Source organism: Thamnophis elegans, chromosome 14 (assembly GCF_009769535.1).
Source record: "Thamnophis elegans isolate rThaEle1 chromosome 14, rThaEle1.pri, whole genome shotgun sequence".
Lineage (NCBI taxonomy): Eukaryota > Metazoa > Chordata > Lepidosauria > Squamata > Colubridae > Thamnophis > Thamnophis elegans.
In genome coordinates, this window is record NC_045554.1 from 33181744 (window position 1) to 33195846 (window position 14103).

Below are 14103 nucleotides of genomic sequence, written 5' to 3' on the forward strand. Positions count from 1 at the left end.
TTATACTCATCCAACTTAAAAATAATGTGGCATAAATAACAGCTGCATTCAGCTCTGAGGCAATTATTTTCTTCCTGCCTTAATCATTCATAGAAAGAGGCACTGAAAATCCCAGAGAAGGACAAAATGAAACTTTATCCACATATAATTTGGAGTTTGTTGTGTAATATAGTACTGCATGACTTTACTTTTTTTAAAAGAGTTTTATTACTTGGAATCTTATAAATGTGAAAAATGTTATTCTCAGACATTTTGGTGTCTGCACGTCTTGAAAATACTGGCATCTAAATAAGGAGTGTGAACAATCAGAGAAGTGTAGCTGCTACACTAAACTGAAAAATAGGTAGCACTGGTAGAGCTAGACAGGGGAAACCCATTAAAGGAATCCGACCCAGTTAAACCAACTGTGCTTGAGCAGGTATGATTGTTTAGGAAGCATCTTGAGCTTTGTAAAGTTGCTGGTACAATACTAGTTCAATAATTTTTTCATGGCCTTCATTCTTAGTTGCACTGCACAGTCTTTGGAGTTTGACTTGGTTGTTCCACTCATTGTCAGGAAATTTCTCCTTTTACTAGGTTGGTTCTCTTCTTGATTACTTTCCATCTATTGTTTCTTGCCCTGTCCTCAGGTGCTCTGGAGAATAGGTTGACTTTATTCAAGATACAAACCTTTATCTTACTTCTGCAGGTACTCCTCATTCTTACAACCACAATTGGGGCTAAGCAAGGTGTCATTAAGTAAATCTAGCCTTCCTCATTGATTCTGCTTTCCAGAGGACCTCGGGAACCCCAGGACTCAGCAATTATCATAAATTTAGGATGGAAGCTGAGTGGCAAATTCTGAACATGTGACTATGGGAATGCTATCATGGTTGCAAGACACGTTCACTGCTGAAATTTGGAAAGGTCAATAAACAAATGGTTGTAAGTTGAGAACTACCTATAATCAACATAAATCAGTAGAATTATTTGGACAAGTTAACATGTGTAGTTTCCAGTGTGATGTGCATCTTATGGACCTTTGTTTATATTCATATTTCCTCCTATTCAATATTGAAAACAATCTGTGGATTTTAAAAAAATCTGCAGGAACACTGCATATACTCTAAATGCATATCCATACACAAAATGTACATGTCCGTGTGTGTGTATATCTGCAGACCTCTCAACTACATTCCAAAATGCTAATCAAGGTAGAGAAATGGCCTAGGAACTGTGAAAACATTACATTACTACATTCTACTAAGTAAAAAAAGGGTCAATATTGAATCTTTCAAACAATCAGAGCTGTGCATCTCATCTCCCTTTTTTTGCATGGCTAAGAATCAATGCCACATCTCACTCCTGCCTCATGGTGCGAAGGGGATCATTGCAAAATCTCGTCATGTGTTAGAAATCATTTGTAGCTGGCCAACTAATGTATGTGGTCAATAATGGAGCTGCATGTGGTATCTTCATAGCAAAGAATCTATATCTTCTTCAATAACAAGGACTGGAATCTTCCACTTGACTGGGATTTCTGCTTTATTAATGATTCAGATTTCAGCTGCATTGAGCCAAATTGTAATGGAATCCTGCTTTTGATTTTGCAGTATATCAATCCAACAAGGTCAAATGTTTCTCTTTGACTTCATCTCCAGCTGAGGCCAGAAAAAAAAGATAGCCTTCAATAGCCTTCTTTACTATATTCACCCACGCATCCCGAGTGGCTGCCCTGAGCAGCCCATAACCCATCTGTGACTTTGATGCGGACCAAATGCCTGAAAAGAATGTACTGGCTGATTATTTTCCATGTCCTTTGCTATATTTCAAGTGTGTCCTTCAAATACTTAATTACAGTTTTAGCAAGTCCTTGACCACTACAAAAGCAAGATATTATAAAATGCCTTTGAAGAAGGACTTTGCCTTTGAAAGCTAATCAAACCTGCAATGTGCAGTTACTAAAAGATCATGGTTCTCTAAACAAACTTCGCTGAATATGTGGGAGGAGGAGGAGGAGGAGGAAAGTTTACAAAGTTATTTATAATTCTGAAACAAATGCACAACTTTCCCACATAAATAGGTAAAGGTAAAGGTAAAGGTTCCCCTTGCACATATGTGCTAGTCGTTCCTAACTTTAGAGGGCGGTGTTTATCTCCATTTCAAAGCCAAAGAGCCAGTGCTGTCCGAAGACATATCAATGGTCATGTGGCTGGCATAATTAAATGATAAAGGTGGTCCCTATTTTACTACTTACATTTTTACGTGCTTTTGAACTGCTAGGTTGGCAGAAGCTGGGACAAATAATGGGAGCTCACTCCGTTACTTGGTATTAGGGATTTGAACTGCCAAACTGCCAACCTTTCAACAAGCTCAGCGTCTTAGCCAGTGAGTCACCCCATCCCATTTAAAGACATTAATGGGAGAAAAATAAGAAAGGCTAATTTGCTAAATAGATTCACCAATCACACAACCACAAAGGAAAGGCTTAGTTTTTCCATTGAAAGTTGCAATATATCCAAGTATAAAAAGGTAATGTTTGTTACTGTCATGGTTTGTTTTTCTGTCTCTCCTGCTCAGTGTTAGCAACTGATAAAACAGTTTTTGAAGTCACTGTCACATAGGAACACGTGAATGTAGTTTAATGCATCCTAGGAAGGTAAATCAGAATTAACTAGGCATCGTAAGAGTGGCAGCAATTGCAAGGTAAAAAGCTATATGCAGAAGAGTGATCCTAAAATGAATCAAACAATGAGAAATTTAGCTTTGTATAAAAATGTAAAAAAATAATAATATGGGATTTCTTAAATCTTCGGCTGCAAATGTCTCTGAAACCAAAAGATGCACAATTCCCCCCCCCCCCATTAAAATCAGAGAAAGGATTTTAAGATGTGTAAAGACAAACTGAATATGTGACATCTCCTTCCAGCATCTGTGCCAGCTTCATGTTACTTTTTCAAAAATCAGTAATAGAGCAACGTAAATGTTGTTTGTTTGCTTATATGCTCATTGCTTTAAGGATGAGATGGTAGACTCCACTCATCTTTCTCTGGTGAAATTGATAATAGATTTTCCACTTTCATCTTTCCCATTCCATGTTCTCACAGGAAAAATAGTAGTAATCAAATATTTTCTCCTTCTCTCACTTTCTCTCTCTCCCCTTCCTTTCTCTCCCCCTCCTTTCTCTCTCTCTCTCGCTCCCTCCTTCCCTTCCTTTCTCTTTTTCTTCTCTATCAGTGTTCTATCAAATGCAAAGAAGTCAATAGAAGAGAGATCATATTAACAATAGCAATAGCACTTAGACTGTTTTTTTAATTGAAAATTTTTGAGGAAAAAAAAGGCTTTTGCAAATATTTACCTCTCCTCCAACCCAACCCCGCCCAACATCCCCCCCCCCGACTTTCCAGAAAAATACAGGGTATAAATCTTTAACAAAGGTGTTCTAAAATAAACTTAAAAAAAAGTTAGTATCATCTTTCATTTGAGCTTCAACTCCTCTTTTGTTAGGCTAACTCTAAACAGAGTTAACTCTAACTTAAGCTGACCAGATTTTCTGATTGGAAAAGAGGGACGCCTTTGACCGGGGGGGGGGGGGCTTGATTAAAAAAAAATTTTTTTGTCAAAAGGTCACCCCAGGACACTGAAACCAGCATAAATACGAATCTGTTGCCAAACAAAATTTTGATCACGTGACCATGAGGATGCTGCAACGGTCGCTAAGTGTGAAAAATGGTTGCAACGGTCGCTAAGTGTGAAAAATGGTCATCAGTCACTTTTTTCAATGCCATTGTAACTTTGGTCACTAAATGTTTTCCCCCTCCCCGAGACTCCTCACTTCTTCCTTCATTCCTCTTGCTTATCTACCTTCACCTTATCCGTCTTCTGCTCTTTCCCTCCCTTCCTTTCTCCTTCCATCCTCTCTTCTTTCCTCACTCACTCCCTTCCTCCTTTTCTCTTCCTTCCTCCTTCCATTCTTTCAGCTTCATTTCTTTTGCCTATCTACCTTCTCTGTCTTTCTGCTCTTTCCATTTCTCTCTTCCTCTTCGCTTCTGTTCCTTCCTCCTTCCCTCCTTTCCTATTTCTTCCTTCTTCCTTCCTTCTGCCTATCTACCTTCACCTTCTCTGTCTTTCTGCTCTTTCCCTGTCTTCCCCTTTCCTCCCTCCCTTCTTTCCTTTCTAGTTCCATCTTTTCTTCTTTCCTCTCTCCCTCCCTTTTTCTTTTTTCCTTCCTTCCTCTTTCCTCTTGCCTATCAACTTCATCCTCTTTGTCTTTCTGCTCTTTCCCTCTCTTCCCCTTTTCTTCCTACCTCCTTCCCTCTTTTCTCCCTCCCTTCTTCTTTTTCTTCTTTTTTTCTTCCATCTTCCTCCTTCTCCTCCCATTCTTTCTCCTTCCATCCATCTTTTCTCCTTCCATCTTCTCCCCCCTCCCTTCTTCTTTTTCCTTCCCCCTCCCTCCTTCCTTCCTCTCCTTCCCTTTCTCGCACACAGGAAGGGGAGGGGAGGCTTTCTAGTCGCTTTCACAGCATAATTTCTTTATCTAACTTTTAAAAAACAGTGTGCAAATCAAACTTGAGATTTTCGTAACCTGCGAAGCACCAAGTTATTATCTTCTGTTGTTACAAATTCGCAGCTACTCCATTCTTTCCGATAGGGAACTGCATTTCCCAAGATGCCTCAGGTCCTCAAAGCGCTGAACGCGGTTTTGCAATTGACTCCAGTGAGGCCCGGTAGCCGCCGGCTGGGGTAGCTGTCAAGGCGCTGACAGCGGAGCAGACGCGCCGTTTGTTACTGCTTCCAGCAATCGAGACGGACGAGGGAAGCGGTGGTGGCGGGAAGCAACCAAGCCTTGCAGACTCGCTTCCCACCGCAGCACAGGGGCCGCACAGGCGTGGTTGCTTCCCATCCGGAGGTGGCGGCAAGAGCAGTGCGTTGTTGTTGTTGGGGCCAGCCTGCTCGTCCATGGCTGGAGCCGGGCAGCGACTGTAACGACTGCTCGGGCGAGGTGCGGAGGAAGAACGGAAGGTCCTTAACGCCCGCGACGACGGCTCCAGCCATGGACGAGCAGGCTGGCCCCAACAACAACAACGCGCTGCTCTTGCCGCCACCTCCGGATGGGAAGCAACCAAGCCTTGCAGACTCGCTTCCCACCGCAGCACAGGGGCCGCACAGGCGTGGTTGCTTCCCATCCAGAGGTGGCGGCAAGAGCAGTGCATTGTTGTTGTTGGGGCCAGCCTGCTCGTCCATGGCTGGAGCCGGGCAGCGACTGTAACGACTGCTCGGGCGAGGTGCGGAGGAAGAACGGAAGGTCCCTAACGCCCGCGACGACGGCTCCAGCCATGGACGAGCAGGCTGGCCCCAACAACAACAACGCACTGCTCTTGCCGCCACCTCCGGATGGGGTAGATTGATGGGGTATTTTAGAATTCAATCAGCGCAATAACAACTAAACAGGCAGGCATGCCAAGTGGCACAGGACAGGCAAGAATTTACCAGGGGCTTTTTAATTAGGGGTGGAGGGAGATGGACCTCAATTCAGGACCGCGTGAGGGAGTCCTGTTTTTTCAAGCAAGAATTCTCAAAGAGCAGTTGCTGCCGCGAACGAAAAGCAGTTTTTAACCCCAAGCGCGATGCCACGAATGTCACTATTTCCATCCAAGCCGCCACCACAATCCTTGCAAGCCGGCAAGAAAGCGGAAGCAAGAAGAAAAAAATAAATAAATAACCACCCTCCCAAGCAGCCGGAGCTTGCAAATGGCGACGTTGCAATGAGGGTCGTACTCCTGACCCTCTAAAACTCTCGGGAAACTCCTTCGCAGCCACGGGGGGGGGGATCACAGGAGCAGCCCCACTGGCGGGAGAACGATGGGACGGCTGCGAAAAGGCACAAGGGGGGGGAGATTGACAGCAAGGGTCCGTCCCGCCGCTTGCCTTAAAGTTCTCACCTAGCCGAACTCTGGGGTTGCAGCCGCTGCTCGCCATTCCCTCAACTCAGAGTACGGAGCGCACACAAAACCCTGCCATGCGGGACTCCCCGCAAACCTCTCACATATTCCCCCCCCCGCTTGCTCCGTCTTACCAGATTTTGGGGGGTATCTGTAGAGGGAATTGGACGGGACATCCACCTCTTCCACTCCGGCATTCTGCCGGCTGGTGAGCGCTCCCATGCTTCAGGCACGGCGGCAGAGGGTATCCGGGGTTGCAGAGGGGGGACAGAGAGGAGGGGGGTGCGTGCATGCTAAGCGGACTCCAGCCAATCAGTGAGCTGGCTGGGATGGAAAACTTTAAGCACGCCGCGTTTTCCATCCCAGCCAGCTCACTGATTGGCTGGAGTCCAGGCCAATCCAATCAGTGAGCGGCAGGCTGGGCTGGCTTAAATTTGTAGGTAGGTAGGATAGAGAACAGAACGATGAGCCAGCCCAGCAAGCTAGCAGCTGATGGGCGGGAGCTGCGAGCGCCAAAAAAAGCGTGCCTTTTAAAAAGGCGGGCGGGATGCGGGAAAATGCATTAAAAAGCGGGGGTGTCCCGCCAAAAGCGGGACGTCTGGTCACCTTACTCTAACTCATTCCTTGCTTCTTCAGTCATAAACTATCTGGAATTTCTTAGTCTTGTATTTATTTTGAATATAGTCAATCCATCTTTTCCACTCCAGTTTATATTTCTCATTTGAATGGTCTTTGAGATATGCTGATATTTTAGCCATCTCTGCTAAGTTTGTAACTTTTAATGTCCATTCTTGAATAGTAGGCAAATCTTCCTTCTTCCAGTATTGCGCCACCAACAGTCTTGCTGCTGTTATTAAATGCAAAATCAAGTTTCAACAGGAATACCTAACAGGAATAACTGAGGGGTAAACTTTATCCTTTTTTAAGAACATTTTGCATAATCCACCATATTTTTATTCAAAATGCTTTAACCTTTTTACAAGTCTACCATATATGGTAATATGTAGCAACAACACAATCACATCTCCAGCATTTAGGTTGTAAATTCAGATGCATAGAGGCCAGTTTTTTAGGAAAAAAATATGGAACGCTTCACGAATTTGCGTGTCATCCTTGCTCAGGGCCTTGCAAATCTTCTCTGTATTGTTCCAATTTTAGTATATGTGCTGCTGAAGTGAGCAGTAGCAATAGTACTTAGATTTATATACCCCTTCCCAGTGCTTTTACAGCCCTCTGTAAGCAGTTTACAGAGTCAGCATATTGCCCCCAACAATCTGGGTCCTCATTTTACTGACCACAGAAAGATGGAAGGCTGAGTCAGCCTTGAGCTGGCGAGATTTGATCTGCCAAATTGTAGGCAGCCAGCAGCCAGCAGAAGTACTCTGCAGCACTGCATTCTAACCATTGTGCCATCTTGGCTCTTACCTATCAAACCAAAGTTATCCTCAAAAGACCCACAAAATTATTAATCCTTGCATGAAAGATGGGGTAAAGAAGTGGGGGACTATTTCTTTAAAGGCCACCATGAATACAATCCAGATAGAATATTACCCGGTTATCTTTACCAAGAGGTTGAAATCCTAAAAGGGAGTTATTAAGCCATCTTTATTTCTAGCTAATTCATGTATGGTACTCAGGCAGTTTAAAGAGCCAGTATGAAAAAGCTACTACATTCTAATTTGGCTGGATTAATTTATTTATTACAAATAAGAATGAGATTACAACATAGCATGCACAGAAAATTTAACCAGAAAAAAATTGAAGCCTATGTGAATAGGTTTATGTTCCAAGCTTTAAATTTTAGGCTTTACTTCCCATCTCTTCTTTTTTGAATCAGGAGACATTTGTCTGTTCTCCCAATACCCTGTTTCCCCCCCAAAAAAAAGACCTCCTGGATAATAAGCCCAATCGGGCTTTTGAGTGCATGCACTAAAATAAGTCCTCCTCTGGAAATAAGCCCTCCCCCAAAATATTGCAACACCACAGCAGCCATGAGATGAGCATGCTCACTGTCTCCTGCACCTCAAAAATAATAAGATTCCCCCCAAAATAAGGCCAAGCACCTATTTTCAGGGTGAAAAGTAAATTAGACCCTGTCTTATTTTGGGGAAAACATGGTATATCTTTGTAAGGTACTTGATCTATGTTTAGGTGTTTATTCATTTATTTTTAAAGACTTTTTAACTCCAAAAAGACTCTGGGTAGCTTACAATATTTCAAATAAAAGCACAAAATAAAAACAATCTCCTGGACAACAAAATAGCAACAATAATATTAAAAATATTCAGTAGGACCTCAGTAAGCAACCTAACTCTAGTCTGAGAACAGGCCAGGTCTTAAAGGACTTTCAGCACACATGGAAAATAGGAACTGTGCATACCTCCAGATGCTTTCTGTTCCAGAGAAAGCACATTTTCTTGCTTGCTAACTTAATTATTCTCACCAGCTTGGGACTGACTGTTGCTTCTGAGAGTCATTCTTTACAATATAGACAGATAGTTGTCATGTTGCTCCTGCTTCCATCCTGCTCTTGTTCCTGCCTAGTGGTACAACAGATGCTTCTGTGTCTCTAACTTTGGATGCATAGGAAAGACTGCATTGATCTGCTTATAAATATCAATGGGTTGACTGTATGGTACGGGTCATTTCCTTCTTTGCATCATTGTGCTTGGAACAATACCCTTGTGAGAGTGAGCCCTAGTGAGCTCGGTTAAGGGTGGCAGTAGCATGCTATTCGTTGAAAAGATGGAAGCAGAAATTCTAATTTCTTACAATGCTTCAGAAATATAATATTACAGGTGTTAAACATCATTTCCAAAAGTAAGTCTCCCAACGTGGAGCAAATATAGGATGCTTCCTTCTATTGAATCCAAATAATTAGTCTGTATTGTTCTATGTAATTAGAAAATAATTTGCACAACCTGGAGGCCTCTAGTAGTATTAGATTACAACTCCTTTCAACCATATTGTAACTAAAGAATGTTGTAATCTAAATATTAGGAACAAATAATCAGGAACAGGAGTTGAGTTCAAAGTGCTAAGAATTTATTCTTGTCACCTAGGCACCTTTACCTATACACAAGAATCTGAACAAGTAAGGGTCCAGTTCAGAGGTAGGTTGCTCCTGGTTCATTTTGGATTTGGCGAACCAATAGTAGTAGTGGCGGGAGGCTCCGCCCACCCACCCAGATGCTTTTGTGCATAAAGGGTCACACAGGAGCGCACCACAATCGGCAGTCAAAAAATTGGCCACCCACTACTGGTCCAATTGGTAATTAGATAAAGGCCAATGGAATTCATGAGGGGCTGGACTTGAGTCTCTTGTGACTACGCAATGATTCCAAACTGATGACATGTTTAACCTTGCCCTCCAACTCAATCTGCCCCCCTACCCTAACATATTTGCAGGTTCCATTTGCAAAAAGCTTGATACCACAAAGAGCAAAATGTAAGAAAATATTTCTGTCAATTATTGGATTAATCTGTTCTAGTAAGGAGTGACCCACCATAGGACTTCATATAAGAGTTTGTCATAGATTTGAATATGATAGACCCCCACATATGTGTGTCTATGTGTGTTTCAATATATATATTAATTCTTCAGGTTTTTAATGCAAAATATTTGAAATAATGTGTAAATATTATCATTAAGGCATTTTAAAGAATGCTGTGAGGCACTGATTTTCTTAAGATGCAAAGATTTAATTTAGCTTTTTAAATGTGCTGACATAGAGCAATCAATGAGGATACCGGAAATTAATTTACATTTTAATATTTTATTTAATAAAGTATTGATTGAATTAGCATTTGAGTTAATGACCTTTCAAATGCACAGTTGGTTAGCTAGTCTCTGCATAAGTCACTGTAATTGTTGGTTAATCAGCATTTATAGACCACTCAGACATGCTTGCATACGCCAACACGCAAATAAAGGTGCATGTGTGTTGCAAATCCATGCTGAAGCCATTGGCTCTAAATCAATATCAATAGGACATATGCTTTGTATAGGTAAATTGGTTGTATACTTAGGAGTGATAAATCATGGCCTATGTAGACTTGATCGTATATTGTAAAATATAATGTGTTAAGTGGTGACTTTGTAAATCTGTTTACAGCAATAGAATTGTTGAGTTAGAAGGGTAGTGTGATGATTAATGTAAGTCAGTTATTTTCAGACCATATTGTTTCATCATAAGTTTGCCAAGTGGGTGGGTAAATAGTGGATACAAACCTGCTCCGTGCCTCTTACTTATCATGATTATTCCTTGTTGCTTAATGAACTGGGCTTCTAGTAGATAAAGAGTTGGCAGCTGAGTTCGATGTCATGAATTGCTTATTATATCATACATGATTATTGCATTTTTTTCATACTGAAGAGCTGTAGATATAAAGAAATTAAAGAAATTATTCTAACACTTTAGGTGAAATGGTTATGCCCCCCTCCCTACACACACACCTCTCAAAAGGGAGGAGCAGTATCTACTAGAAAAATATGAACTGGAACTGAAGATTAGGGTTTAAAATGAAAACATAACATTTTAATGAGAAAATCTCTCTGTATATTTTGGTATTATATAGTAGGACCAAATCCTTCACCATTATTTAAATGCAGATGAAAGAACACTCCCTTTCTCTGATAGGATCTATCCCTTTCTTCTTTATCTGTGCGTCTTGTGTTTGGGTGTTGGTCTTTCTCCCATTTGCTCTGTCCATGGGCCTTTGAATTTTCTTGGCTAAATGACCACATAATTAATCCAAAATCCTCTGGTTATCTTTTATAATTATAATAATAAGCTTTATTGATAGGCCTATAGGCCATATCAAAGCACAAGGTTCAAACACATATCACCAATAAAATCCTATACGGACAATTTAAAATAAGAGTAGGGAAAAATACAATAGTTATATCATAAGATACAATATAAGTTAATACATAAATATGTAAAATTGAATAGAATGACATAAAATTATATTTTCGTGTTACCCTTACAATCTACCCCAATCAGTCCCGCGTATGCAGATCTCAACTGAACCATTTTATTTAAGTTCTGTCCTGTGTTCAATGTTATTTTCAGGTTCTAGCTGCACATAAAGTAAGTTGATATGGGGATCCCAATTGGTCCTTCATTTGGTATAGGGACCAAGGTAACTGTCTCTCACCCCCTTATACAAGCAACAATCAAATAGGATGTGAGCCAGGCCTTCTACCTCTGCTGCTCCGCAAATGCAGAGATGCTCATTGTAGGGTATAGAATAGAATCTCCCATATCTGTCCATTGTGTCAAGCTGTTCGAATCTCGCTCACGCAAATATCTCCCTAAGATGTTTTGGCAGGTGTAACTTCAAATAGCTGTCTACTTGAAAAGTCCGTTTGCATTTGCTCAGCCATTTCAAGTTACCCACATTACTAAGGACAGCTATATCATTTTGTGCTTCTATATCCTTAATTCTTTGGTCAGCTCTTTTTTTTTTACTTGTTCTCCTGTTATGCAAGAGACAGGAAGGCCACAGCTTCTTACAAAATTTGTTAGATTAGTTATCTTTTATGAAAGACTGAGCATTTGAATTTCACCTATGGTCTTAATTGTTTGAATAGATCCATGGTCAAATTCCAGGAATTGTAAATATTAAAAGTATTAGCAACAATGACAAAAAAGTGTGCTTTAAAACTATCCATCGAACACATAGATAAACAAAGCAACTCAACAACAACATATGTATTCATTAAGCCAAGTCAGCTACTCCGATTCTAGTCATTTCTTACAGCCTTTTTCTTCTCCAGCTTCTAAAGAGATTTTTGGCAATAATGCACTAGCTTTCTGAGGAGATGATGAGAATGACCCAGCAATAAGTATGTCAGTCCATAAGAAGGTTAAAGGACCAGAAGGTAGAAAAAAAGGAAAGATAGAGAGGAGAAAAAGAAACTTTTTTTAAAAAAAATAATAATCCCTGGCTGCCATTATTGCAATAAAAAAAATGTCTTGGGAGGATTACTAGCATAAGGGGAGGCTTTGGAGAGAAAGACATTTGTTGCCTCTGACAATGAAACGGGGTGAAAGTAGCTTTTGATAGATCCAAAAAGCTTTTAAATGAGAGATGCAGAGGTCAATTCCCATCATTGACAGCTTTGTTAAAGATGGGAGGTGGAAGACAAAGTAGGAGACAACTCCAGAGAGAGAATTATAGTTACCAGATACATTTAAAAAAATGCGTTGAACCAAAAGGGTTAAGTTGCTAGTTTTTGTCTTCAAGCAATTCCGGGGTGCATCAACAGTTTTGCAGAAATGTATGTAACAGGTTAATAGGGATTCAACATTTCTTTAAGAATCCATCAGGAATTTCAAACACTTGATTTAAAAACTTGCACATTAAAGGTGGGATGAATACTCTTCTTTGCCAGAGTACAGAATAGGAATGCAACCTGGTTATCTGGATTCTGTAATTGCTCTCACAATTAGGTCAACTCAGACAAGTGTCCCAGGTGTACAGGAATGACCTTAAAAGACAGGGGGGAAAGTACCTACCATTGGTATTGTTAGCCATTCAGTTGTGTCCGACCGTCCACTCTATGGGTCAGTACTCACTTTCCCCCCTCTGTCTTACACTGTCTCCTTTAGATCATCCCAATGTCATGTTTTATAGTGTCTAGCCAGTGGCTACTAGTGTGGCCCCTTCTCCTTTTTCTGCTGATCACTCCTATCATGATTGACTTTTCAAGTGAGTCAGCTCTCATGACATGACCAAAGTATGACAGCCTCTGTTTTGCAATCTTGGCTTCAAGTGATAGTTTAGTGAAGTTTGGTCTAGGACTTCTTTGTTATTTTTGCAATTCATGAGTTGTATAGTAGTCACCTCCAGCAGTTCAGGACTGCCATGCAGCTAAGTCAGCCATGCTTCTTTAGGTGCCTCTCTGCCAGTGGTGGGTTTCAAAAAAATTTGGAACCTCTTCTGTAGGTGTAGCCTGCTTTCCGGGTCCACTGGTGGAACCTCTTCTAACCGGTTCGGTAGATTTGATGAACCAATTCTACCGAATAGGTGCAAACTGCTCTCTGCCATACGCAATAGGCAGGAGGAAGTTGTAGAGTGATTATGGGAGAGAGATAGCAGAAGGGGAATTGAAAGTACTCATCATGATGTCCCATGAGAGGCACCAATTAATATCTCTCCATGGTGTCTTCTCATGAAGTGTGGAACTTAGGAAGCCAAAGAGGATATTCTCAAAGGTGCTTTTTCAAGAGGCAACTGGAATTTCTTGTTCTTTCTTTGAAGATGTTTTGCTTCTCATCCAAGAAACTTCTTCAGTTCTGACTGGATGGTCAGAGCTGGAGAAGCTACTGGGATGGGAAGCAAAACATCTTCAAAGAAAGAACAAGAAAGTTCCAGTTGACTCTTGAAAAAACAATTTTGGATTTGGATTGGATTGGATTTATTAAATTTATAGGCCACCTAATCCTGAAGGACTCCGGGACAAGCATGACCAATGGTGGATTCCTATCATCTGAACTGGTAGCGGTTTGGCGGACTGGGTTGCTGGAACCGGCAGTGACCCAGCCCTGCCATGCTCCTGAACCGGTTCTCTGGGCAGTGCCATAGGTGCCACCATCTTGTTTTTCCCTTCTGTACATGTGCAGAAAATGTTTCATTGCATTGTGCATGCGCGTGCAGCATGCATAAAGCACACAAGGACCATGAGCAAACCAGCAGTAGTGCCTGCTGGGAGCCATCTCTGACCATGATCCAGATGACTGAGAATCTCAATAAACCAAAGAGGACATAAAACACTGAACGTATGATGGTCAAATAACTTTCCACACAATTCCTGGCATGCTTATAGCTGTGTTAAAACAAGGACATAACACTCCACTCATGAACACGACCAAAAATAACTTTTCCATTGAAACATTTTCTAAATCAAGTTTACTTTGATCAAATTGAGAGGGGAAATTGAGGGCACTGACACAAATAACCTAAAACTGATGCTGGTAGAACATCAACTATCTGTCTTCATGATTGTTTAGTGAAGACAAGTTAGATCAGCCAATTATAAAATTCCATAATGAGCAATACAAACGGATGGAAAATAAAACAGAATCCCTAGCAGCCATATTTTCAATTGCAAACATGCTGTGAATTTGTAATGGGTGTTTTTGCTCCTTATTTTACAATGTTGTCTCTGAGATTT

The 14103-nt window shown here is 41.2% G+C and overlaps 1 non-coding gene across 1 annotated transcript; it reads right to left on the bottom strand.

Annotated features, from left to right (window-relative positions):
- Nucleotides 1–6997: 6997 nt before the first annotated feature.
- LOC116518190 lies at nt 6998–7103 on the bottom strand. The gene has a single exon (XR_004256515.1). It is a non-coding gene; the product is annotated as a U6 spliceosomal RNA (small nuclear RNA).
- Nucleotides 7104–14103: the final 7000 nt, after the last annotated feature.